We start from the raw sequence: 14163 nt of genomic DNA, 5'->3' as shown, positions 1-14163 counted from the left end.
CTCTTGCAAAGAGCAAGTCTATCTTCAGGATGTAAAATGTGCCAGGTTCTACCGAGATTCGAACATGGATCCTTGGATTCAAAGTCCAGAGTGCTAACCATTTCACCATAGAACCTCATCTACGTGGGCGCGACGAAGATGGGATTCGAACCCATGCGGGCAGAGCCCAATGGATTAGCAGTCCATCGACTTAACCACTCGGCCACCTCGTCGCTGTTACCTATATAAAAATTAAAAATCAATGTACGTCAAAGCATGGACACTGACGTGTGAATTGTTTTGTTTATTGTACTTGGTGGACTTCGCATCAGCGATTCCGTACAAGGGCCCCGGTTCGAGCCCGGGTGGAATCATTTGAGGCATGTTTACTCTTGCAGAGAGCAAGCCCACCTTCAGGATGTAAAATGTGCCAGGTTCTACCGAGATTTGAACTCGGATCGCTGGATTCAAAGTCCAGAGTGCTAACCATTACACCATAGAACCTCATCTACGTGGGCGCGACGAAGATGGGATTCGAACCCACGCGGGCAGAGCCCAATGGATTAGCAGTCCATCGCCTTAACCACTCGGCCACCTCGTCGCTGTTGCCTCTATCAAAATTAGAAATCAATGTACCTCAAAGTATGGACACTGACGTGTGATTTGTTTTGTTATTGTACTTGGTGGACATCGCATCAGCGATTCCGTAGTGTAGTGGTTATCACGTGTGCTTAACACGCACAAGGTCCCCTGTTCGGCCCGGGCGGAATTAATTGAGGCATGTTTTCTCTTGCAGAGAGCAAGCCCATCTTCAGGATGTAAAATGTGCCAGGTTCTACCGAGATTTGAACTCGGATCGCTGGATTCAAAGTCCAGAGTGCTAACCATTACACCATAGAACCTCATCTACGTGGGCGCGACGAAGATGGGATTCGAACCCATGCGGGCAGAGCCCAATGGATTAGCAGTCCATCGACTTAACCACTCGGCCACCTCGTCGCTGTTACCTATATCAAAATTAAAAATCAATGTACGTCAAAGCATGGACACTGACGTGTGATTTGTTTGGTTTATTGTACTTGGTGGACATCACATCAGCGATTCCTTAGTGTAGTGGTTATCACGTGTGCCTTACACGCACAAGGGCCCCGGTTCGAGCCCGGGCGGAATTATTTGAGGCATGTTTACTCTTGCAGAGAGCAAGCCCATCTTCAGGATGTAAAATGTGCCAGGTTCTACCGAGATTTGAACACGGATCGCTGGATTCAAAGTCCAGAGTGCTAACCATTACACCATAGAACCTCATCTTCGTGGGCGCGACGAAGATGGGATTCGAACCAACGCGGGCAGAGCCCAATGGATTAGCAGTCCATCGCCTTAACCACTCGGCCACCTCGTCGCTGTTGCCTCTATCAAAATTAGAAATGAATGTACTTCAAAGTATGGACACTGACGTGTGAATTGTTTTGTTTATTGTACTTGGTGGACTTCGCATCAGCGATTCCGTAGTGTAGTGGTTATCACGTGTGCCTTACACGCACAAGGGCCCCGGTTCGAGCCCGGGTGGAATCATTTGAGGCATGTTTACTCTTGCAGAGAGCAAGCCCACCTTCAGGATGTAAAATGTGCCAGGTTCTACCGAGATTTGAACACGGATCGCTGGATTCAAAGTCCAGAGTGCTAAATATTACACCATAGAACCTCATCTACGTGGGCGCGACGAAGATGGGATTCGAACCCACGCGGGCAGATCCCAATGGATTAGCAGTCCATCGCCTTAACCACTCGGCCACCTCGTCGCTGTTGCCTCTATCAAAATTAGAAATCAATGTACCTCAAAGTATGGACACTGACGTTTGATTTGTTTTGTTTATTGTACTTGGTGGACAACGCATCAGCGATTCCGTAGTGTAGTGGTTATCACGTGTGCCTAACACGCACAAGGTCCCCGGTTCGAGCCCCGGCGGAATTAATTGAGGCATGTTTACTCTTGCAGAGAGCAAGTCTATCTTCAGGATGTAAAATGTGCCAGGTTCTACCGAGATTCGAACACGGATCTTTGGATTCAAAGTCCAGAGTGCTAACCATTTCACCATAGAACCTCATCTACGTGGGCGCGACGAAGATGGGATTCGAACCCATGCGGGCAGAGCCCAATGGATTAGCAGTCCATCGACTTAACCACTCGGCCACCTCGTCGCTGTTACCTATATAAAAATTAAAAATCAATGTACGTCAAAGCATGGACACTGACGTGTGATTTGTTTTGTTTATTGTACTTGGTGGACATCGCATCAGCGATTCCGTAGTGTAGTGGTTATCACGTGTGCCTTACACGCACAAGGGCCCCAGTTCGAGCCCGGGTGGAATTATTTGAGGCATGTTTACTCTTGCAGAGAGCAAGCCCATCTTCAGGATGTAAAATGTGCCAGGTTCTACCGAGATTTGAACTCGGATCGCTGGATTCAAAGTCCAGAGTGCTAACCATTACACCATAGAACCTCATCTACGTGGGCGCGACGAAGATGGGATTCGAACCCACGCGGGCAGAGCCCAATGGATTAGCAGTCCATCGCCTTAACCACTCGGCCACCTCGTCGCTGTTGCCTCTATCAAAATTAGAAATCAATGTACCTCAAAGTATGGACACTGACGTGTGATTTGTTTTGTTTATTGTACTTGGTGGACATTGCATCAGCGATTCCGTAGTGTAGTGGTTATCACGTGTGCTTAACACGCACAAGGTCCCCTGTTCGGCCCCGGGCGGAATTAATTGAGGCATGTTTTCTCTTGCAAAGAGCAAGTCTATCTTCAGGATGTAAAATGTGCCAGGTTCTACCGAGATTCGAACACGGATCCTTGGATTCAAAGTCCAGAGTGCTAACCATTTCACCATAGAACCTCATCTACGTGGGCGCGACGAAGATGGGATTCGAACCCACGCGGGCAGAGCCCAATGGATTAGCAGTCCATCGCCTTAACCACTCGGCCACCTCGTCGCTGTTGCCTCTTTCAAAATTAGAAATCAATGTACCTCAAAGTATGGACACTGACGTGTGAATTGTTTTGTTAATTGTACTTGGTGGACATCGCATCAGCGATTCCGTAGTGTAGTGGTTATCACGTGTGCCTAACACGCACAAGGTCCCCGGTTCGAGCCCGGGCGGAATCATTTGAGGCATGTTTAATCTTGCAGAGAGCAAGCCCATCTTCAGGATGTAAAATGTGCCAGGTTCTACCGAGATTTGAACTCGGATCGCTGGATTCAAAGTCCAGAGTGCTAACCATTACACCATAGAACCTCATCTACGTGGGCGCGACGAAGATGGGATTCGAACCCACGCGGGCAGAGCCCAATGGATTAGCAGTCCATCGCCTTAACCACTCGGCCACCTCGTCGCTGTTGCCTCTTTCAAAATTAGAAATCAATGTACCTCAAAGTATGGACACTGACGTGTGAATTGTTTTGTTAATTGTACTTGGTGGACATCGCATCAGCGATTCCGTAGTGTAGTGGTTATCACGTGTGCCTAACACGCACAAGGTCCCCGGTTCGAGCCCGGGCGGAATCATTTGAGGCATGTTTAATCTTGCAGAGAGCAAGCCCATCTTCAGGATGTAAAATGTGCCAGGTTCTACCGAGATTTGAACTCGGATCGCTGGATTCAAAGTCCAGAGTGCTAACCATTACACCATAGAACCTCATCTACGTGGGCGCGACGAAGATGGGATTCGAACCCACGCGGGCAGAGCCCAATGGATTAGCAGTCCATCGCCTTAACCACTCGGCCACCTCGTCGCTGTTGCCTCTTTCAAAATTAGAAATCAATGTACCTCAAAGTATGGACACTGACGTGTGAATTGTTTTGTTAATTGTACTTGGTGGACATCGCATCAGCGATTCCGTAGTGTAGTGGTTATCACGTGTGCCTAACACGCACAAGGTCCCCGGTTCGAGCCCGGGCGGAATCATTTGAGGCATGTTTAATCTTGCAGAGAGCAAGCCCATCTTCAGGATGTAAAATGTGCCAGGTTCTACCGAGATTTGAACTCGGATCGCTGGATTCAAAGTCCAGAGTGCTAACCATTACACCATAGAACCTCATCTACGTGGGCGCGACGAAGATGGGATTCGAACCCACGCGGGCAGAGCCCAATGGATTAGCAGTCCATCGCCTTAACCACTCGGCCACCTCGTCGCTGTTGCCTCTATCAAAATTAGAAATCAATGTACCTCAAAGTATGGACACTGACGTGTGAATTGTTTTGTTAATTGTACTTGGTGGACATCATTTGAGCACATGTTTAATCTTGCAGAGAGCAAGCCCATCTTCAGGATGTAAAATGTGCCAGGTTCTACCGAGATTTGAACTCGGATCGCTGGATTCAAAGTCCAGAGTGCTAACCATTACACCATAGAACCTCATCTACGTGGGCGCGACGAAGATGGGATTCGAACCCACGCGGGCAGAGCCCAATGGATTAGCAGTCCATCGCCTTAACCACTCGGCCACCTCGTCGCTGTTGCCTCTTTCAAAATTAGAAATCAATGTACCTCAAAGTATGGACACTGACGTGTGAATTGTTTTGTTAATTGTACTTGGTGGACATCGCATCAGCGATTCCGTAGTGTAGTGGTTATCACGTGTGCCTAACACGCACAAGGTCCCCGGTTCGAGCCCGGGCGGAATCATTTGAGGCATGTTTAATCTTGCAGAGAGCAAGCCCATCTTCAGGATGTAAAATGTGCCAGGTTCTACCGAGATTTGAACTCGGATCGCTGGATTCAAAGTCCAGAGTGCTAACCATTACACCATAGAACCTCATCTACGTGGGCGCGACGAAGATGGGATTCGAACCCACGCGGGCAGAGCCCAATGGATTAGCAGTCCATCGCCTTAACCACTCGGCCACCTCGTCGCTGTTGCCTCTTTCAAAATTAGAAATCAATGTACCTCAAAGTATGGACACTGACGTGTGAATTGTTTTGTTAATTGTACTTGGTGGACATCGCATCAGCGATTCCGTAGTGTAGTGGTTATCACGTGTGCCTAACACGCACAAGGTCCCCGGTTCGAGCCCGGGCGGAATCATTTGAGGCATGTTTAATCTTGCAGAGAGCAAGCCCATCTTCAGGATGTAAAATGTGCCAGGTTCTACCGAGATTTGAACTCGGATCGCTGGATTCAAAGTCCAGAGTGCTAACCATTACACCATAGAACCTCATCTACGTGGGCGCGACGAAGATGGGATTCGAACCCACGCGGGCAGAGCCCAATGGATTAGCAGTCCATCGCCTTAACCACTCGGCCACCTCGTCGCTGTTGCCTCTTTCAAAATTAGAAATCAATGTACCTCAAAGTATGGACACTGACGTGTGAATTGTTTTGTTAATTGTACTTGGTGGACATCGCATCAGCGATTCCGTAGTGTAGTGGTTATCACGTGTGCCTAACACGCACAAGGTCCCCGGTTCGAGCCCGGGCGGAATCATTTGAGGCATGTTTAATCTTGCAGAGAGCAAGCCCATCTTCAGGATGTAAAATGTGCCAGGTTCTACCGAGATTTGAACTCGGATCGCTGGATTCAAAGTCCAGAGTGCTAACCATTACACCATAGAACCTCATCTACGTGGGCGCGACGAAGATGGGATTCGAACCCACGCGGGCAGAGCCCAATGGATTAGCAGTCCATCGCCTTAACCACTCGGCCACCTCGTCGCTGTTGCCTCTTTCAAAATTAGAAATCAATGTACCTCAAAGTATGGACACTGACGTGTGAATTGTTTTGTTAATTGTACTTGGTGGACATCGCATCAGCGATTCCGTAGTGTAGTGGTTATCACGTGTGCCTAACACGCACAAGGTCCCCGGTTCGAGCCCGGGCGGAATCATTTGAGGCATGTTTAATCTTGCAGAGAGCAAGCCCATCTTCAGGATGTAAAATGTGCCAGGTTCTACCGAGATTTGAACTCGGATCGCTGGATTCAAAGTCCAGAGTGCTAACCATTACACCATAGAACCTCATCTACGTGGGCGCGACGAAGATGGGATTCGAACCCACGCGGGCAGAGCCCAATGGATTAGCAGTCCATCGCCTTAACCACTCGGCCACCTCGTCGCTGTTGCCTCTTTCAAAATTAGAAATCAATGTACCTCAAAGTATGGACACTGACGTGTGAATTGTTTTTTGTTAATTGTACTTGGTGGACATCGCATCAGCGATTCCGTAGTGTAGTGGTTATCACGTGTGCCTAACACGCACAAGGTCCCCGGTTCGAGCCCGGGCGGAATCATTTGAGGCATGTTTAATCTTGCAGAGAGCAAGCCCATCTTCAGGATGTAAAATGTGCCAGGTTCTACCGAGATTTGAACTCGGATCGCTGGATTCAAAGTCCAGAGTGCTAACCATTACACCATAGAACCTCATCTACGTGGGCGCGACGAAGATGGGATTCGAACCCACGCGGGCAGAGCCCAATGGATTAGCAGTCCATCGCCTTAACCACTCGGCCACCTCGTCGCTGTTGCCTCTTTCAAAATTAGAAATCAATGTACCTCAAAGTATGGACACTGACGTGTGAATTGTTTTGTTAATTGTACTTGGTGGACATCGCATCAGCGATTCCGTAGTGTAGTGGTTATCACGTGTGCCTAACACGCACAAGGTCCCCGGTTCGAGCCCGGGCGGAATCATTTGAGGCATGTTTAATCTTGCAGAGAGCAAGCCCATCTTCAGGATGTAAAATGTGCCAGGTTCTACCGAGATTTGAACTCGGATCGCTGGATTCAAAGTCCAGAGTGCTAACCATTACACCATAGAACCTCATCTACGTGGGCGCGACGAAGATGGGATTCGAACCCACGCGGGCAGAGCCCAATGGATTAGCAGTCCATCGCCTTAACCACTCGGCCACCTCGTCGCTGTTGCCTCTTTCAAAATTAGAAATCAATGTACCTCAAAGTATGGACACTGACGTGTGAATTGTTTTGTTAATTGTACTTGGTGGACATCGCATCAGCGATTCCGTAGTGTAGTGGTTATCACGTGTGCCTAACACGCACAAGGTCCCCGGTTCGAGCCCGGGCGGAATCATTTGAGGCATGTTTAATCTTGCAGAGAGCAAGCCCATCTTCAGGATGTAAAATGTGCCAGGTTCTACCGAGATTTGAACTCGGATCGCTGGATTCAAAGTCCAGAGTGCTAACCATTACACCATAGAACCTCATCTACGTGGGCGCGACGAAGATGGGATTCGAACCCACGCGGGCAGAGCCCAATGGATTAGCAGTCCATCGCCTTAACCACTCGGCCACCTCGTCGCTGTTGCCTCTATCAAAATTAGAAATCAATGTACCTCAAAGTATGGACACTGACGTGTGAATTGTTTTGTTAATTGTACTTGGTGGACATCGCATCAGCGATTCCGTAGTGTAGTGGTTATCACGTGTGCCTAACACGCACAAGGTCCCCGGTTCGAGCCCGGGCGGAATCATTTGAGGCATGTTTAATCTTGCAGAGAGCAAGCCCATCTTCAGGATGTAAAATGTGCCAGGTTCTACCGAGATTTGAACTCGGATCGCTGGATTCAAAGTCCAGAGTGCTAACCATTACACCATAGAACCTCATCTACGTGGGCGCGACGAAGATGGGATTCGAACCCACGCGGGCAGAGCCCAATGGATTAGCAGTCCATCGCCTTAACCACTCGGCCACCTCGTCGCTGTTGCCTCTTTCAAAATTAGAAATCAATGTACCTCAAAGTATGGACACTGACGTGTGAATTGTTTTGTTAATTGTACTTGGTGGACATCGCATCAGCGATTCCGTAGTGTAGTGGTTATCACGTGTGCCTAACACGCACAAGGTCCCCGGTTCGAGCCCGGGCGGAATCATTTGAGGCATGTTTAATCTTGCAGAGAGCAAGCCCATCTTCAGGATGTAAAATGTGCCAGGTTCTACCGAGATTTGAACTCGGATCGCTGGATTCAAAGTCCAGAGTGCTAACCATTACACCATAGAACCTCATCTACGTGGGCGCGACGAAGATGGGATTCGAACCCACGCGGGCAGAGCCCAATGGATTAGCAGTCCATCGCCTTAACCACTCGGCCACCTCGTCGCTGTTGCCTCTTTCAAAATTAGAAATCAATGTACCTCAAAGTATGGACACTGACGTGTGAATTGTTTTTTTGTTAATTGTACTTGGTGGACATCGCATCAGCGATTCCGTAGTGTAGTGGTTATCACGTGTGCCTAACACGCACAAGGTCCCCGGTTCGAGCCCGGGCGGAATCATTTGAGGCATGTTTAATCTTGCAGAGAGCAAGCCCATCTTCAGGATGTAAAATGTGCCAGGTTCTACCGAGATTTGAACTCGGATCGCTGGATTCAAAGTCCAGAGTGCTAACCATTACACCATAGAACCTCATCTACGTGGGCGCGACGAAGATGGGATTCGAACCCACGCGGGCAGAGCCCAATGGATTAGCAGTCCATCGCCTTAACCACTCGGCCACCTCGTCGCTGTTGCCTCTTTCAAAATTAGAAATCAATGTACCTCAAAGTATGGACACTGACGTGTGAATTGTTTTGTTAATTGTACTTGGTGGACATCGCATCAGCGATTCCGTAGTGTAGTGGTTATCACGTGTGCCTAACACGCACAAGGTCCCCGGTTCGAGCCCGGGCGGAATCATTTGAGGCATGTTTAATCTTGCAGAGAGCAAGCCCATCTTCAGGATGTAAAATGTGCCAGGTTCTACCGAGATTTGAACTCGGATCGCTGGATTCAAAGTCCAGAGTGCTAACCATTACACCATAGAACCTCATCTACGTGGGCGCGACGAAGATGGGATTCGAACCCACGCGGGCAGAGCCCAATGGATTAGCAGTCCATCGCCTTAACCACTCGGCCACCTCGTCGCTGTTGCCTCTATTCAAAATTAGAAATCAATGTACCTCAAAGTATGGACACTGACGTGTGAATTGTTTTGTTAATTGTACTTGGTGGACATCGCATCAGCGATTCCGTAGTGTAGTGGTTATCACGTGTGCCTAACACGCACAAGGTCCCCGGTTCGAGCCCGGGCGGAATCATTTGAGGCATGTTTAATCTTGCAGAGAGCAAGCCCATCTTCAGGATGTAAAATGTGCCAGGTTCTACCGAGATTTGAACTCGGATCGCTGGATTCAAAGTCCAGAGTGCTAACCATTACACCATAGAACCTCATCTACGTGGGCGCGACGAAGATGGGATTCGAACCCACGCGGGCAGAGCCCAATGGATTAGCAGTCCATCGCCTTAACCACTCGGCCACCTCGTCGCTGTTGCCTCTTTCAAAATTAGAAATCAATGTACCTCAAAGTATGGACACTGACGTGTGAATTGTTTTGTTAATTGTACTTGGTGGACATCGCATCAGCGATTCCGTAGTGTAGTGGTTATCACGTGTGCCTAACACGCACAAGGTCCCCGGTTCGAGCCCGGGCGGAATCATTTGAGGCATGTTTAATCTTGCAGAGAGCAAGCCCATCTTCAGGATGTAAAATGTGCCAGGTTCTACCGAGATTTGAACTCGGATCGCTGGATTCAAAGTCCAGAGTGCTAACCATTACACCATAGAACCTCATCTACGTGGGCGCGACGAAGATGGGATTCGAACCCACGCGGGCAGAGCCCAATGGATTAGCAGTCCATCGCCTTAACCACTCGGCCACCTCGTCGCTGTTGCCTCTTTCAAAATTAGAAATCAATGTACCTCAAAGTATGGACACTGACGTGTGAATTGTTTCTGTTAATTGTACTTGGTGGACATCGCATCAGCGATTCCGTAGTGTAGTGGTTATCACGTGTGCCTAACACGCACAAGGTCCCCGGTTCGAGCCCGGGCGGAATCATTTGAGGCATGTTTAATCTTGCAGAGAGCAAGCCCATCTTCAGGATGTAAAATGTGCCAGGTTCTACCGAGATTTGAACTCGGATCGCTGGATTCAAAGTCCAGAGTGCTAACCATTACACCATAGAACCTCATCTACGTGGGCGCGACGAAGATGGGATTCGAACCCACGCGGGCAGAGCCCAATGGATTAGCAGTCCATCGCCTTAACCACTCGGCCACCTCGTCGCTGTTGCCTCTTTCAAAATTAGAAATCAATGTACCTCAAAGTATGGACACTGACGTGTGAATTGTTTTGTTAATTGTACTTGGTGGACATCGCATCAGCGATTCCGTAGTGTAGTGGTTATCACGTGTGCCTAACACGCACAAGGTCCCCGGTTCGAGCCCGGGCGGAATCATTTGAGGCATGTTTAATCTTGCAGAGAGCAAGCCCATCTTCAGGATGTAAAATGTGCCAGGTTCTACCGAGATTTGAACTCGGATCGCTGGATTCAAAGTCCAGAGTGCTAACCATTACACCATAGAACCTCATCTACGTGGGCGCGACGAAGATGGGATTCGAACCCACGCGGGCAGAGCCCAATGGATTAGCAGTCCATCGCCTTAACCACTCGGCCACCTCGTCGCTGTTGCCTCTTTCAAAATTAGAAATCAATGTACCTCAAAGTATGGACACTGACGTGTGAATTGTTTTGTTAATTGTACTTGGTGGACATCGCATCAGCGATTCCGTAGTGTAGTGGTTATCACGTGTGCCTAACACGCACAAGGTCCCCGGTTCGAGCCCGGGCGGAATCATTTGAGGCATGTTTAATCTTGCAGAGAGCAAGCCCATCTTCAGGATGTAAAATGTGCCAGGTTCTACCGAGATTTGAACTCGGATCGCTGGATTCAAAGTCCAGAGTGCTAACCATTACACCATAGAACCTCATCTACGTGGGCGCGACGAAGATGGGATTCGAACCCACGCGGGCAGAGCCCAATGGATTAGCAGTCCATCGCCTTAACCACTCGGCCACCTCGTCGCTGTTGCCTCTTTCAAAATTAGAAATCAATGTACCTCAAAGTATGGACACTGACGTGTGAATTGTTTCTGTTAATTGTACTTGGTGGACATCGCATCAGCGATTCCGTAGTGTAGTGGTTATCACGTGTGCCTAACACGCACAAGGTCCCCGGTTCGAGCCCGGGCGGAATCATTTGAGGCATGTTTAATCTTGCAGAGAGCAAGCCCATCTTCAGGATGTAAAATGTGCCAGGTTCTACCGAGATTTGAACTCGGATCGCTGGATTCAAAGTCCAGAGTGCTAACCATTACACCATAGAACCTCATCTACGTGGGCGCGACGAAGATGGGATTCGAACCCACGCGGGCAGAGCCCAATGGATTAGCAGTCCATCGCCTTAACCACTCGGCCACCTCGTCGCTGTTGCCTCTTTCAAAATTAGAAATCAATGTACCTCAAAGTATGGACACTGACGTGTGAATTGTTTTGTTAATTGTACTTGGTGGACATCGCATCAGCGATTCCGTAGTGTAGTGGTTATCACGTGTGCCTAACACGCACAAGGTCCCCGGTTCGAGCCCGGGCGGAATCATTTGAGGCATGTTTAATCTTGCAGAGAGCAAGCCCATCTTCAGGATGTAAAATGTGCCAGGTTCTACCGAGATTTGAACTCGGATCGCTGGATTCAAAGTCCAGAGTGCTAACCATTACACCATAGAACCTCATCTACGTGGGCGCGACGAAGATGGGATTCGAACCCACGCGGGCAGAGCCCAATGGATTAGCAGTCCATCGCCTTAACCACTCGGCCACCTCGTCGCTGTTGCCTCTATCAAAATTAGAAATCAATGTACCTCAAAGTATGGACACTGACGTGTGAATTGTTTTGTTAATTGTACTTGGTGGACATCGCATCAGCGATTCCGTAGTGTAGTGGTTATCACGTGTGCCTAACACGCACAAGGTCCCCGGTTCGAGCCCGGGCGGAATCATTTGAGGCATGTTTAATCTTGCAGAGAGCAAGCCCATCTTCAGGATGTAAAATGTGCCAGGTTCTACCGAGATTTGAACTCGGATCGCTGGATTCAAAGTCCAGAGTGCTAACCATTACACCATAGAACCTCATCTACGTGGGCGCGACGAAGATGGGATTCGAACCCACGCGGGCAGAGCCCAATGGATTAGCAGTCCATCGCCTTAACCACTCGGCCACCTCGTCGCTGTTGCCTCTTTCAAAATTAGAAATCAATGTACCTCAAAGTATGGACACTGACGTGTGAATTGTTTTGTTAATTGTACTTGGTGGACATCGCATCAGCGATTCCGTAGTGTAGTGGTTATCACGTGTGCCTAACACGCACAAGGTCCCCGGTTCGAGCCCGGGCGGAATCATTTGAGGCATGTTTAATCTTGCAGAGAGCAAGCCCATCTTCAGGATGTAAAATGTGCCAGGTTCTACCGAGATTTGAACTCGGATCGCTGGATTCAAAGTCCAGAGTGCTAACCATTACACCATAGAACCTCATCTACGTGGGCGCGACGAAGATGGGATTCGAACCCACGCGGGCAGAGCCCAATGGATTAGCAGTCCATCGCCTTAACCACTCGGCCACCTCGTCGCTGTTGCTTTTTCAAAATTAGAAATCAATGTACCTCAAAGTATGGACACTGACGTGTGAATTGTTTTGTTAATTGTACTTGGTGGACATCGCATCAGCGATTCCGTAGTGTAGTGGTTATCACGTGTGCCTAACACGCACAAGGTCCCCGGTTCGAGCCCGGGCGGAATCATTTGAGGCATGTTTAATCTTGCAGAGAGCAAGCCCATCTTCAGGATGTAAAATGTGCCAGGTTCTACCGAGATTTGAACTCGGATCGCTGGATTCAAAGTCCAGAGTGCTAACCATTACACCATAGAACCTCATCTACGTGGGCGCGACGAAGATGGGATTCGAACCCACGCGGGCAGAGCCCAATGGATTAGCAGTCCATCGCCTTAACCACTCGGCCACCTCGTCGCTGTTGCCTCTTTCAAAATTAGAAATCAATGTACCTCAAAGTATGGACACTGACGTGTGAATTGTTTCTGTTAATTGTACTTGGTGGACATCGCATCAGCGATTCCGTAGTGTAGTGGTTATCACGTGTGCCTAACACGCACAAGGTCCCCGGTTCGAGCCCGGGCGGAATCATTTGAGGCATGTTTAATCTTGCAGAGAGCAAGCCCATCTTCAGGATGTAAAATGTGCCAGGTTCTACCGAGATTTGAACTCGGATCGCTGGATTCAAAGTCCAGAGTGCTAACCATTACACCATAGAACCTCATCTACGTGGGCGCGACGAAGATGGGATTCGAACCCACGCGGGCAGAGCCCAATGGATTAGCAGTCCATCGCCTTAACCACTCGGCCACCTCGTCGCTGTTGCCTCTATCAAAATTAGAAATCAATGTACCTCAAAGTATGGACACTGACGTGTGAATTGTTTTGTTAATTGTACTTGGTGGACATCGCATCAGCGATTCCGTAGTGTAGTGGTTATCACGTGTGCCTAACACGCACAAGGTCCCCGGTTCGAGCCCGGGCGGAATCATTTGAGGCATGTTTAATCTTGCAGAGAGCAAGCCCATCTTCAGGATGTAAAATGTGCCAGGTTCTACCGAGATTTGAACTCGGATCGCTGGATTCAAAGTCCAGAGTGCTAACCATTACACCATAGAACCTCATCTACGTGGGCGCGACGAAGATGGGATTCGAACCCACGCGGGCAGAGCCCAATGGATTAGCAGTCCATCGCCTTAACCACTCGGCCACCTCGTCGCTGTTGCCTCTATCAAAATTAGAAATCAATGTACCTCAAAGTATGGACACTGACGTGTGAATTGTTTTGTTAATTGTACTTGGTGGACATCGCATCAGCGATTCCGTAGTGTAGTGGTTATCACGTGTGCCTAACACGCACAAGGTCCCCGGTTCGAGCCCGGGCGGAATCATTTGAGGCATGTTTAATCTTGCAGAGAGCAAGCCCATCTTCAGGATGTAAAATGTGCCAGGTTCTACCGAGATTTGAACTCGGATCGCTGGATTCAAAGTCCAGAGTGCTAACCATTACACCATAGAACCTCATCTACGTGGGCGCGACGAAGATGGGATTCGAACCCACGCGGGCAGAGCCCAATGGATTAGCAGTCCATCGCCTTAACCACTCGGCCACCTCGTCGCTGTTGCCTCTATCAAAATTAGAAATCAATGTACCTCAAAGTATGGACACTGACG

General features: G+C 49.0%; 94 non-coding genes across 94 annotated transcripts; 31 read left to right on the top strand and 63 right to left on the bottom strand.

Annotated features, from left to right (window-relative positions):
* Window positions 1-411: 411 nt before the first annotated feature.
* On the bottom strand, window positions 412-483 carry Trnaq-uug (transfer RNA glutamine (anticodon UUG)). The gene has a single exon. It is a non-coding gene; the product is annotated as a tRNA-Gln (tRNA).
* Window positions 484-498: 15 nt separating this feature from the next.
* On the bottom strand, window positions 499-580 carry Trnas-gcu (transfer RNA serine (anticodon GCU)). The gene has a single exon. It is a non-coding gene; the product is annotated as a tRNA-Ser (tRNA).
* A 229-nt stretch (window positions 581-809) lies between these two features.
* On the bottom strand, window positions 810-881 carry Trnaq-uug (transfer RNA glutamine (anticodon UUG)). Its single transcript has one exon. It is a non-coding gene; the product is annotated as a tRNA-Gln (tRNA).
* A 197-nt stretch (window positions 882-1078) lies between these two features.
* On the top strand, window positions 1079-1151 carry Trnav-uac (transfer RNA valine (anticodon UAC)). The gene has a single exon. It is a non-coding gene; the product is annotated as a tRNA-Val (tRNA).
* Window positions 1152-1209: 58 nt separating this feature from the next.
* Window positions 1210-1281, bottom strand: Trnaq-uug (transfer RNA glutamine (anticodon UUG)). The gene has a single exon. It is a non-coding gene; the product is annotated as a tRNA-Gln (tRNA).
* A 197-nt stretch (window positions 1282-1478) lies between these two features.
* On the top strand, window positions 1479-1551 carry Trnav-uac (transfer RNA valine (anticodon UAC)). The gene has a single exon. It is a non-coding gene; the product is annotated as a tRNA-Val (tRNA).
* Window positions 1552-1878: 327 nt separating this feature from the next.
* Window positions 1879-1951, top strand: Trnav-aac (transfer RNA valine (anticodon AAC)). Its single transcript has one exon. It is a non-coding gene; the product is annotated as a tRNA-Val (tRNA).
* A 327-nt stretch (window positions 1952-2278) lies between these two features.
* On the top strand, window positions 2279-2351 carry Trnav-uac (transfer RNA valine (anticodon UAC)). Its single transcript has one exon. It is a non-coding gene; the product is annotated as a tRNA-Val (tRNA).
* Window positions 2352-2409: 58 nt separating this feature from the next.
* On the bottom strand, window positions 2410-2481 carry Trnaq-uug (transfer RNA glutamine (anticodon UUG)). Its single transcript has one exon. It is a non-coding gene; the product is annotated as a tRNA-Gln (tRNA).
* Window positions 2482-2496: 15 nt separating this feature from the next.
* Trnas-gcu (transfer RNA serine (anticodon GCU)) lies at window positions 2497-2578 on the bottom strand. The gene has a single exon. It is a non-coding gene; the product is annotated as a tRNA-Ser (tRNA).
* Window positions 2579-2896: 318 nt separating this feature from the next.
* On the bottom strand, window positions 2897-2978 carry Trnas-gcu (transfer RNA serine (anticodon GCU)). The gene has a single exon. It is a non-coding gene; the product is annotated as a tRNA-Ser (tRNA).
* A 100-nt stretch (window positions 2979-3078) lies between these two features.
* Trnav-aac (transfer RNA valine (anticodon AAC)) lies at window positions 3079-3151 on the top strand. The gene has a single exon. It is a non-coding gene; the product is annotated as a tRNA-Val (tRNA).
* A 58-nt stretch (window positions 3152-3209) lies between these two features.
* On the bottom strand, window positions 3210-3281 carry Trnaq-uug (transfer RNA glutamine (anticodon UUG)). Its single transcript has one exon. It is a non-coding gene; the product is annotated as a tRNA-Gln (tRNA).
* A 15-nt stretch (window positions 3282-3296) lies between these two features.
* On the bottom strand, window positions 3297-3378 carry Trnas-gcu (transfer RNA serine (anticodon GCU)). The gene has a single exon. It is a non-coding gene; the product is annotated as a tRNA-Ser (tRNA).
* A 100-nt stretch (window positions 3379-3478) lies between these two features.
* On the top strand, window positions 3479-3551 carry Trnav-aac (transfer RNA valine (anticodon AAC)). Its single transcript has one exon. It is a non-coding gene; the product is annotated as a tRNA-Val (tRNA).
* A 58-nt stretch (window positions 3552-3609) lies between these two features.
* Window positions 3610-3681, bottom strand: Trnaq-uug (transfer RNA glutamine (anticodon UUG)). Its single transcript has one exon. It is a non-coding gene; the product is annotated as a tRNA-Gln (tRNA).
* Window positions 3682-3696: 15 nt separating this feature from the next.
* Trnas-gcu (transfer RNA serine (anticodon GCU)) lies at window positions 3697-3778 on the bottom strand. The gene has a single exon. It is a non-coding gene; the product is annotated as a tRNA-Ser (tRNA).
* Window positions 3779-3878: 100 nt separating this feature from the next.
* On the top strand, window positions 3879-3951 carry Trnav-aac (transfer RNA valine (anticodon AAC)). Its single transcript has one exon. It is a non-coding gene; the product is annotated as a tRNA-Val (tRNA).
* Window positions 3952-4009: 58 nt separating this feature from the next.
* On the bottom strand, window positions 4010-4081 carry Trnaq-uug (transfer RNA glutamine (anticodon UUG)). Its single transcript has one exon. It is a non-coding gene; the product is annotated as a tRNA-Gln (tRNA).
* Window positions 4082-4096: 15 nt separating this feature from the next.
* On the bottom strand, window positions 4097-4178 carry Trnas-gcu (transfer RNA serine (anticodon GCU)). Its single transcript has one exon. It is a non-coding gene; the product is annotated as a tRNA-Ser (tRNA).
* A 152-nt stretch (window positions 4179-4330) lies between these two features.
* Trnaq-uug (transfer RNA glutamine (anticodon UUG)) lies at window positions 4331-4402 on the bottom strand. Its single transcript has one exon. It is a non-coding gene; the product is annotated as a tRNA-Gln (tRNA).
* A 15-nt stretch (window positions 4403-4417) lies between these two features.
* On the bottom strand, window positions 4418-4499 carry Trnas-gcu (transfer RNA serine (anticodon GCU)). Its single transcript has one exon. It is a non-coding gene; the product is annotated as a tRNA-Ser (tRNA).
* Window positions 4500-4599: 100 nt separating this feature from the next.
* Window positions 4600-4672, top strand: Trnav-aac (transfer RNA valine (anticodon AAC)). The gene has a single exon. It is a non-coding gene; the product is annotated as a tRNA-Val (tRNA).
* Window positions 4673-4730: 58 nt separating this feature from the next.
* Window positions 4731-4802, bottom strand: Trnaq-uug (transfer RNA glutamine (anticodon UUG)). The gene has a single exon. It is a non-coding gene; the product is annotated as a tRNA-Gln (tRNA).
* A 15-nt stretch (window positions 4803-4817) lies between these two features.
* Trnas-gcu (transfer RNA serine (anticodon GCU)) lies at window positions 4818-4899 on the bottom strand. Its single transcript has one exon. It is a non-coding gene; the product is annotated as a tRNA-Ser (tRNA).
* Window positions 4900-4999: 100 nt separating this feature from the next.
* Window positions 5000-5072, top strand: Trnav-aac (transfer RNA valine (anticodon AAC)). Its single transcript has one exon. It is a non-coding gene; the product is annotated as a tRNA-Val (tRNA).
* A 58-nt stretch (window positions 5073-5130) lies between these two features.
* Trnaq-uug (transfer RNA glutamine (anticodon UUG)) lies at window positions 5131-5202 on the bottom strand. The gene has a single exon. It is a non-coding gene; the product is annotated as a tRNA-Gln (tRNA).
* A 15-nt stretch (window positions 5203-5217) lies between these two features.
* On the bottom strand, window positions 5218-5299 carry Trnas-gcu (transfer RNA serine (anticodon GCU)). The gene has a single exon. It is a non-coding gene; the product is annotated as a tRNA-Ser (tRNA).
* A 100-nt stretch (window positions 5300-5399) lies between these two features.
* On the top strand, window positions 5400-5472 carry Trnav-aac (transfer RNA valine (anticodon AAC)). Its single transcript has one exon. It is a non-coding gene; the product is annotated as a tRNA-Val (tRNA).
* Window positions 5473-5530: 58 nt separating this feature from the next.
* Window positions 5531-5602, bottom strand: Trnaq-uug (transfer RNA glutamine (anticodon UUG)). Its single transcript has one exon. It is a non-coding gene; the product is annotated as a tRNA-Gln (tRNA).
* Window positions 5603-5617: 15 nt separating this feature from the next.
* Trnas-gcu (transfer RNA serine (anticodon GCU)) lies at window positions 5618-5699 on the bottom strand. The gene has a single exon. It is a non-coding gene; the product is annotated as a tRNA-Ser (tRNA).
* A 100-nt stretch (window positions 5700-5799) lies between these two features.
* Window positions 5800-5872, top strand: Trnav-aac (transfer RNA valine (anticodon AAC)). The gene has a single exon. It is a non-coding gene; the product is annotated as a tRNA-Val (tRNA).
* A 58-nt stretch (window positions 5873-5930) lies between these two features.
* Trnaq-uug (transfer RNA glutamine (anticodon UUG)) lies at window positions 5931-6002 on the bottom strand. Its single transcript has one exon. It is a non-coding gene; the product is annotated as a tRNA-Gln (tRNA).
* Window positions 6003-6017: 15 nt separating this feature from the next.
* Window positions 6018-6099, bottom strand: Trnas-gcu (transfer RNA serine (anticodon GCU)). The gene has a single exon. It is a non-coding gene; the product is annotated as a tRNA-Ser (tRNA).
* A 102-nt stretch (window positions 6100-6201) lies between these two features.
* Window positions 6202-6274, top strand: Trnav-aac (transfer RNA valine (anticodon AAC)). Its single transcript has one exon. It is a non-coding gene; the product is annotated as a tRNA-Val (tRNA).
* Window positions 6275-6332: 58 nt separating this feature from the next.
* On the bottom strand, window positions 6333-6404 carry Trnaq-uug (transfer RNA glutamine (anticodon UUG)). Its single transcript has one exon. It is a non-coding gene; the product is annotated as a tRNA-Gln (tRNA).
* Window positions 6405-6419: 15 nt separating this feature from the next.
* On the bottom strand, window positions 6420-6501 carry Trnas-gcu (transfer RNA serine (anticodon GCU)). Its single transcript has one exon. It is a non-coding gene; the product is annotated as a tRNA-Ser (tRNA).
* Window positions 6502-6601: 100 nt separating this feature from the next.
* On the top strand, window positions 6602-6674 carry Trnav-aac (transfer RNA valine (anticodon AAC)). Its single transcript has one exon. It is a non-coding gene; the product is annotated as a tRNA-Val (tRNA).
* A 58-nt stretch (window positions 6675-6732) lies between these two features.
* Window positions 6733-6804, bottom strand: Trnaq-uug (transfer RNA glutamine (anticodon UUG)). The gene has a single exon. It is a non-coding gene; the product is annotated as a tRNA-Gln (tRNA).
* A 15-nt stretch (window positions 6805-6819) lies between these two features.
* On the bottom strand, window positions 6820-6901 carry Trnas-gcu (transfer RNA serine (anticodon GCU)). Its single transcript has one exon. It is a non-coding gene; the product is annotated as a tRNA-Ser (tRNA).
* Window positions 6902-7001: 100 nt separating this feature from the next.
* Window positions 7002-7074, top strand: Trnav-aac (transfer RNA valine (anticodon AAC)). Its single transcript has one exon. It is a non-coding gene; the product is annotated as a tRNA-Val (tRNA).
* Window positions 7075-7132: 58 nt separating this feature from the next.
* Trnaq-uug (transfer RNA glutamine (anticodon UUG)) lies at window positions 7133-7204 on the bottom strand. Its single transcript has one exon. It is a non-coding gene; the product is annotated as a tRNA-Gln (tRNA).
* A 15-nt stretch (window positions 7205-7219) lies between these two features.
* Window positions 7220-7301, bottom strand: Trnas-gcu (transfer RNA serine (anticodon GCU)). Its single transcript has one exon. It is a non-coding gene; the product is annotated as a tRNA-Ser (tRNA).
* A 100-nt stretch (window positions 7302-7401) lies between these two features.
* Trnav-aac (transfer RNA valine (anticodon AAC)) lies at window positions 7402-7474 on the top strand. Its single transcript has one exon. It is a non-coding gene; the product is annotated as a tRNA-Val (tRNA).
* A 58-nt stretch (window positions 7475-7532) lies between these two features.
* Window positions 7533-7604, bottom strand: Trnaq-uug (transfer RNA glutamine (anticodon UUG)). Its single transcript has one exon. It is a non-coding gene; the product is annotated as a tRNA-Gln (tRNA).
* A 15-nt stretch (window positions 7605-7619) lies between these two features.
* On the bottom strand, window positions 7620-7701 carry Trnas-gcu (transfer RNA serine (anticodon GCU)). The gene has a single exon. It is a non-coding gene; the product is annotated as a tRNA-Ser (tRNA).
* A 100-nt stretch (window positions 7702-7801) lies between these two features.
* Trnav-aac (transfer RNA valine (anticodon AAC)) lies at window positions 7802-7874 on the top strand. The gene has a single exon. It is a non-coding gene; the product is annotated as a tRNA-Val (tRNA).
* Window positions 7875-7932: 58 nt separating this feature from the next.
* On the bottom strand, window positions 7933-8004 carry Trnaq-uug (transfer RNA glutamine (anticodon UUG)). The gene has a single exon. It is a non-coding gene; the product is annotated as a tRNA-Gln (tRNA).
* Window positions 8005-8019: 15 nt separating this feature from the next.
* On the bottom strand, window positions 8020-8101 carry Trnas-gcu (transfer RNA serine (anticodon GCU)). Its single transcript has one exon. It is a non-coding gene; the product is annotated as a tRNA-Ser (tRNA).
* A 103-nt stretch (window positions 8102-8204) lies between these two features.
* Trnav-aac (transfer RNA valine (anticodon AAC)) lies at window positions 8205-8277 on the top strand. The gene has a single exon. It is a non-coding gene; the product is annotated as a tRNA-Val (tRNA).
* Window positions 8278-8335: 58 nt separating this feature from the next.
* Window positions 8336-8407, bottom strand: Trnaq-uug (transfer RNA glutamine (anticodon UUG)). Its single transcript has one exon. It is a non-coding gene; the product is annotated as a tRNA-Gln (tRNA).
* Window positions 8408-8422: 15 nt separating this feature from the next.
* Window positions 8423-8504, bottom strand: Trnas-gcu (transfer RNA serine (anticodon GCU)). Its single transcript has one exon. It is a non-coding gene; the product is annotated as a tRNA-Ser (tRNA).
* A 100-nt stretch (window positions 8505-8604) lies between these two features.
* Trnav-aac (transfer RNA valine (anticodon AAC)) lies at window positions 8605-8677 on the top strand. Its single transcript has one exon. It is a non-coding gene; the product is annotated as a tRNA-Val (tRNA).
* A 58-nt stretch (window positions 8678-8735) lies between these two features.
* On the bottom strand, window positions 8736-8807 carry Trnaq-uug (transfer RNA glutamine (anticodon UUG)). The gene has a single exon. It is a non-coding gene; the product is annotated as a tRNA-Gln (tRNA).
* Window positions 8808-8822: 15 nt separating this feature from the next.
* Trnas-gcu (transfer RNA serine (anticodon GCU)) lies at window positions 8823-8904 on the bottom strand. The gene has a single exon. It is a non-coding gene; the product is annotated as a tRNA-Ser (tRNA).
* Window positions 8905-9005: 101 nt separating this feature from the next.
* Trnav-aac (transfer RNA valine (anticodon AAC)) lies at window positions 9006-9078 on the top strand. Its single transcript has one exon. It is a non-coding gene; the product is annotated as a tRNA-Val (tRNA).
* Window positions 9079-9136: 58 nt separating this feature from the next.
* Trnaq-uug (transfer RNA glutamine (anticodon UUG)) lies at window positions 9137-9208 on the bottom strand. Its single transcript has one exon. It is a non-coding gene; the product is annotated as a tRNA-Gln (tRNA).
* Window positions 9209-9223: 15 nt separating this feature from the next.
* Trnas-gcu (transfer RNA serine (anticodon GCU)) lies at window positions 9224-9305 on the bottom strand. Its single transcript has one exon. It is a non-coding gene; the product is annotated as a tRNA-Ser (tRNA).
* Window positions 9306-9405: 100 nt separating this feature from the next.
* Window positions 9406-9478, top strand: Trnav-aac (transfer RNA valine (anticodon AAC)). The gene has a single exon. It is a non-coding gene; the product is annotated as a tRNA-Val (tRNA).
* Window positions 9479-9536: 58 nt separating this feature from the next.
* Window positions 9537-9608, bottom strand: Trnaq-uug (transfer RNA glutamine (anticodon UUG)). The gene has a single exon. It is a non-coding gene; the product is annotated as a tRNA-Gln (tRNA).
* Window positions 9609-9623: 15 nt separating this feature from the next.
* Window positions 9624-9705, bottom strand: Trnas-gcu (transfer RNA serine (anticodon GCU)). Its single transcript has one exon. It is a non-coding gene; the product is annotated as a tRNA-Ser (tRNA).
* Window positions 9706-9806: 101 nt separating this feature from the next.
* Window positions 9807-9879, top strand: Trnav-aac (transfer RNA valine (anticodon AAC)). Its single transcript has one exon. It is a non-coding gene; the product is annotated as a tRNA-Val (tRNA).
* A 58-nt stretch (window positions 9880-9937) lies between these two features.
* On the bottom strand, window positions 9938-10009 carry Trnaq-uug (transfer RNA glutamine (anticodon UUG)). The gene has a single exon. It is a non-coding gene; the product is annotated as a tRNA-Gln (tRNA).
* Window positions 10010-10024: 15 nt separating this feature from the next.
* Window positions 10025-10106, bottom strand: Trnas-gcu (transfer RNA serine (anticodon GCU)). The gene has a single exon. It is a non-coding gene; the product is annotated as a tRNA-Ser (tRNA).
* A 100-nt stretch (window positions 10107-10206) lies between these two features.
* On the top strand, window positions 10207-10279 carry Trnav-aac (transfer RNA valine (anticodon AAC)). Its single transcript has one exon. It is a non-coding gene; the product is annotated as a tRNA-Val (tRNA).
* Window positions 10280-10337: 58 nt separating this feature from the next.
* Window positions 10338-10409, bottom strand: Trnaq-uug (transfer RNA glutamine (anticodon UUG)). The gene has a single exon. It is a non-coding gene; the product is annotated as a tRNA-Gln (tRNA).
* Window positions 10410-10424: 15 nt separating this feature from the next.
* Trnas-gcu (transfer RNA serine (anticodon GCU)) lies at window positions 10425-10506 on the bottom strand. Its single transcript has one exon. It is a non-coding gene; the product is annotated as a tRNA-Ser (tRNA).
* A 100-nt stretch (window positions 10507-10606) lies between these two features.
* Window positions 10607-10679, top strand: Trnav-aac (transfer RNA valine (anticodon AAC)). The gene has a single exon. It is a non-coding gene; the product is annotated as a tRNA-Val (tRNA).
* Window positions 10680-10737: 58 nt separating this feature from the next.
* Trnaq-uug (transfer RNA glutamine (anticodon UUG)) lies at window positions 10738-10809 on the bottom strand. The gene has a single exon. It is a non-coding gene; the product is annotated as a tRNA-Gln (tRNA).
* Window positions 10810-10824: 15 nt separating this feature from the next.
* Window positions 10825-10906, bottom strand: Trnas-gcu (transfer RNA serine (anticodon GCU)). The gene has a single exon. It is a non-coding gene; the product is annotated as a tRNA-Ser (tRNA).
* Window positions 10907-11007: 101 nt separating this feature from the next.
* Window positions 11008-11080, top strand: Trnav-aac (transfer RNA valine (anticodon AAC)). Its single transcript has one exon. It is a non-coding gene; the product is annotated as a tRNA-Val (tRNA).
* Window positions 11081-11138: 58 nt separating this feature from the next.
* On the bottom strand, window positions 11139-11210 carry Trnaq-uug (transfer RNA glutamine (anticodon UUG)). Its single transcript has one exon. It is a non-coding gene; the product is annotated as a tRNA-Gln (tRNA).
* Window positions 11211-11225: 15 nt separating this feature from the next.
* On the bottom strand, window positions 11226-11307 carry Trnas-gcu (transfer RNA serine (anticodon GCU)). Its single transcript has one exon. It is a non-coding gene; the product is annotated as a tRNA-Ser (tRNA).
* A 100-nt stretch (window positions 11308-11407) lies between these two features.
* On the top strand, window positions 11408-11480 carry Trnav-aac (transfer RNA valine (anticodon AAC)). The gene has a single exon. It is a non-coding gene; the product is annotated as a tRNA-Val (tRNA).
* Window positions 11481-11538: 58 nt separating this feature from the next.
* On the bottom strand, window positions 11539-11610 carry Trnaq-uug (transfer RNA glutamine (anticodon UUG)). The gene has a single exon. It is a non-coding gene; the product is annotated as a tRNA-Gln (tRNA).
* A 15-nt stretch (window positions 11611-11625) lies between these two features.
* On the bottom strand, window positions 11626-11707 carry Trnas-gcu (transfer RNA serine (anticodon GCU)). The gene has a single exon. It is a non-coding gene; the product is annotated as a tRNA-Ser (tRNA).
* Window positions 11708-11807: 100 nt separating this feature from the next.
* Trnav-aac (transfer RNA valine (anticodon AAC)) lies at window positions 11808-11880 on the top strand. The gene has a single exon. It is a non-coding gene; the product is annotated as a tRNA-Val (tRNA).
* Window positions 11881-11938: 58 nt separating this feature from the next.
* On the bottom strand, window positions 11939-12010 carry Trnaq-uug (transfer RNA glutamine (anticodon UUG)). Its single transcript has one exon. It is a non-coding gene; the product is annotated as a tRNA-Gln (tRNA).
* Window positions 12011-12025: 15 nt separating this feature from the next.
* On the bottom strand, window positions 12026-12107 carry Trnas-gcu (transfer RNA serine (anticodon GCU)). Its single transcript has one exon. It is a non-coding gene; the product is annotated as a tRNA-Ser (tRNA).
* Window positions 12108-12207: 100 nt separating this feature from the next.
* Window positions 12208-12280, top strand: Trnav-aac (transfer RNA valine (anticodon AAC)). Its single transcript has one exon. It is a non-coding gene; the product is annotated as a tRNA-Val (tRNA).
* A 58-nt stretch (window positions 12281-12338) lies between these two features.
* Window positions 12339-12410, bottom strand: Trnaq-uug (transfer RNA glutamine (anticodon UUG)). Its single transcript has one exon. It is a non-coding gene; the product is annotated as a tRNA-Gln (tRNA).
* A 15-nt stretch (window positions 12411-12425) lies between these two features.
* On the bottom strand, window positions 12426-12507 carry Trnas-gcu (transfer RNA serine (anticodon GCU)). The gene has a single exon. It is a non-coding gene; the product is annotated as a tRNA-Ser (tRNA).
* A 99-nt stretch (window positions 12508-12606) lies between these two features.
* Trnav-aac (transfer RNA valine (anticodon AAC)) lies at window positions 12607-12679 on the top strand. Its single transcript has one exon. It is a non-coding gene; the product is annotated as a tRNA-Val (tRNA).
* A 58-nt stretch (window positions 12680-12737) lies between these two features.
* On the bottom strand, window positions 12738-12809 carry Trnaq-uug (transfer RNA glutamine (anticodon UUG)). Its single transcript has one exon. It is a non-coding gene; the product is annotated as a tRNA-Gln (tRNA).
* A 15-nt stretch (window positions 12810-12824) lies between these two features.
* Trnas-gcu (transfer RNA serine (anticodon GCU)) lies at window positions 12825-12906 on the bottom strand. The gene has a single exon. It is a non-coding gene; the product is annotated as a tRNA-Ser (tRNA).
* A 101-nt stretch (window positions 12907-13007) lies between these two features.
* Trnav-aac (transfer RNA valine (anticodon AAC)) lies at window positions 13008-13080 on the top strand. Its single transcript has one exon. It is a non-coding gene; the product is annotated as a tRNA-Val (tRNA).
* A 58-nt stretch (window positions 13081-13138) lies between these two features.
* Trnaq-uug (transfer RNA glutamine (anticodon UUG)) lies at window positions 13139-13210 on the bottom strand. The gene has a single exon. It is a non-coding gene; the product is annotated as a tRNA-Gln (tRNA).
* Window positions 13211-13225: 15 nt separating this feature from the next.
* On the bottom strand, window positions 13226-13307 carry Trnas-gcu (transfer RNA serine (anticodon GCU)). The gene has a single exon. It is a non-coding gene; the product is annotated as a tRNA-Ser (tRNA).
* Window positions 13308-13407: 100 nt separating this feature from the next.
* On the top strand, window positions 13408-13480 carry Trnav-aac (transfer RNA valine (anticodon AAC)). The gene has a single exon. It is a non-coding gene; the product is annotated as a tRNA-Val (tRNA).
* Window positions 13481-13538: 58 nt separating this feature from the next.
* On the bottom strand, window positions 13539-13610 carry Trnaq-uug (transfer RNA glutamine (anticodon UUG)). Its single transcript has one exon. It is a non-coding gene; the product is annotated as a tRNA-Gln (tRNA).
* A 15-nt stretch (window positions 13611-13625) lies between these two features.
* On the bottom strand, window positions 13626-13707 carry Trnas-gcu (transfer RNA serine (anticodon GCU)). Its single transcript has one exon. It is a non-coding gene; the product is annotated as a tRNA-Ser (tRNA).
* A 100-nt stretch (window positions 13708-13807) lies between these two features.
* On the top strand, window positions 13808-13880 carry Trnav-aac (transfer RNA valine (anticodon AAC)). The gene has a single exon. It is a non-coding gene; the product is annotated as a tRNA-Val (tRNA).
* Window positions 13881-13938: 58 nt separating this feature from the next.
* Trnaq-uug (transfer RNA glutamine (anticodon UUG)) lies at window positions 13939-14010 on the bottom strand. Its single transcript has one exon. It is a non-coding gene; the product is annotated as a tRNA-Gln (tRNA).
* A 15-nt stretch (window positions 14011-14025) lies between these two features.
* Window positions 14026-14107, bottom strand: Trnas-gcu (transfer RNA serine (anticodon GCU)). Its single transcript has one exon. It is a non-coding gene; the product is annotated as a tRNA-Ser (tRNA).
* Window positions 14108-14163: the final 56 nt, after the last annotated feature.

Source organism: Clytia hemisphaerica, unplaced genomic scaffold (assembly GCF_902728285.1).
Source record: "Clytia hemisphaerica strain Z4C2 unplaced genomic scaffold, Clytia hemisphaerica genome assembly, whole genome shotgun sequence".
Taxonomy (NCBI): domain Eukaryota; kingdom Metazoa; phylum Cnidaria; class Hydrozoa; order Leptothecata; family Clytiidae; genus Clytia; species Clytia hemisphaerica.
Note: the sequence above shows the minus strand (reverse complement) of the source record. Positions and strands in the feature narration are given on the sequence as shown.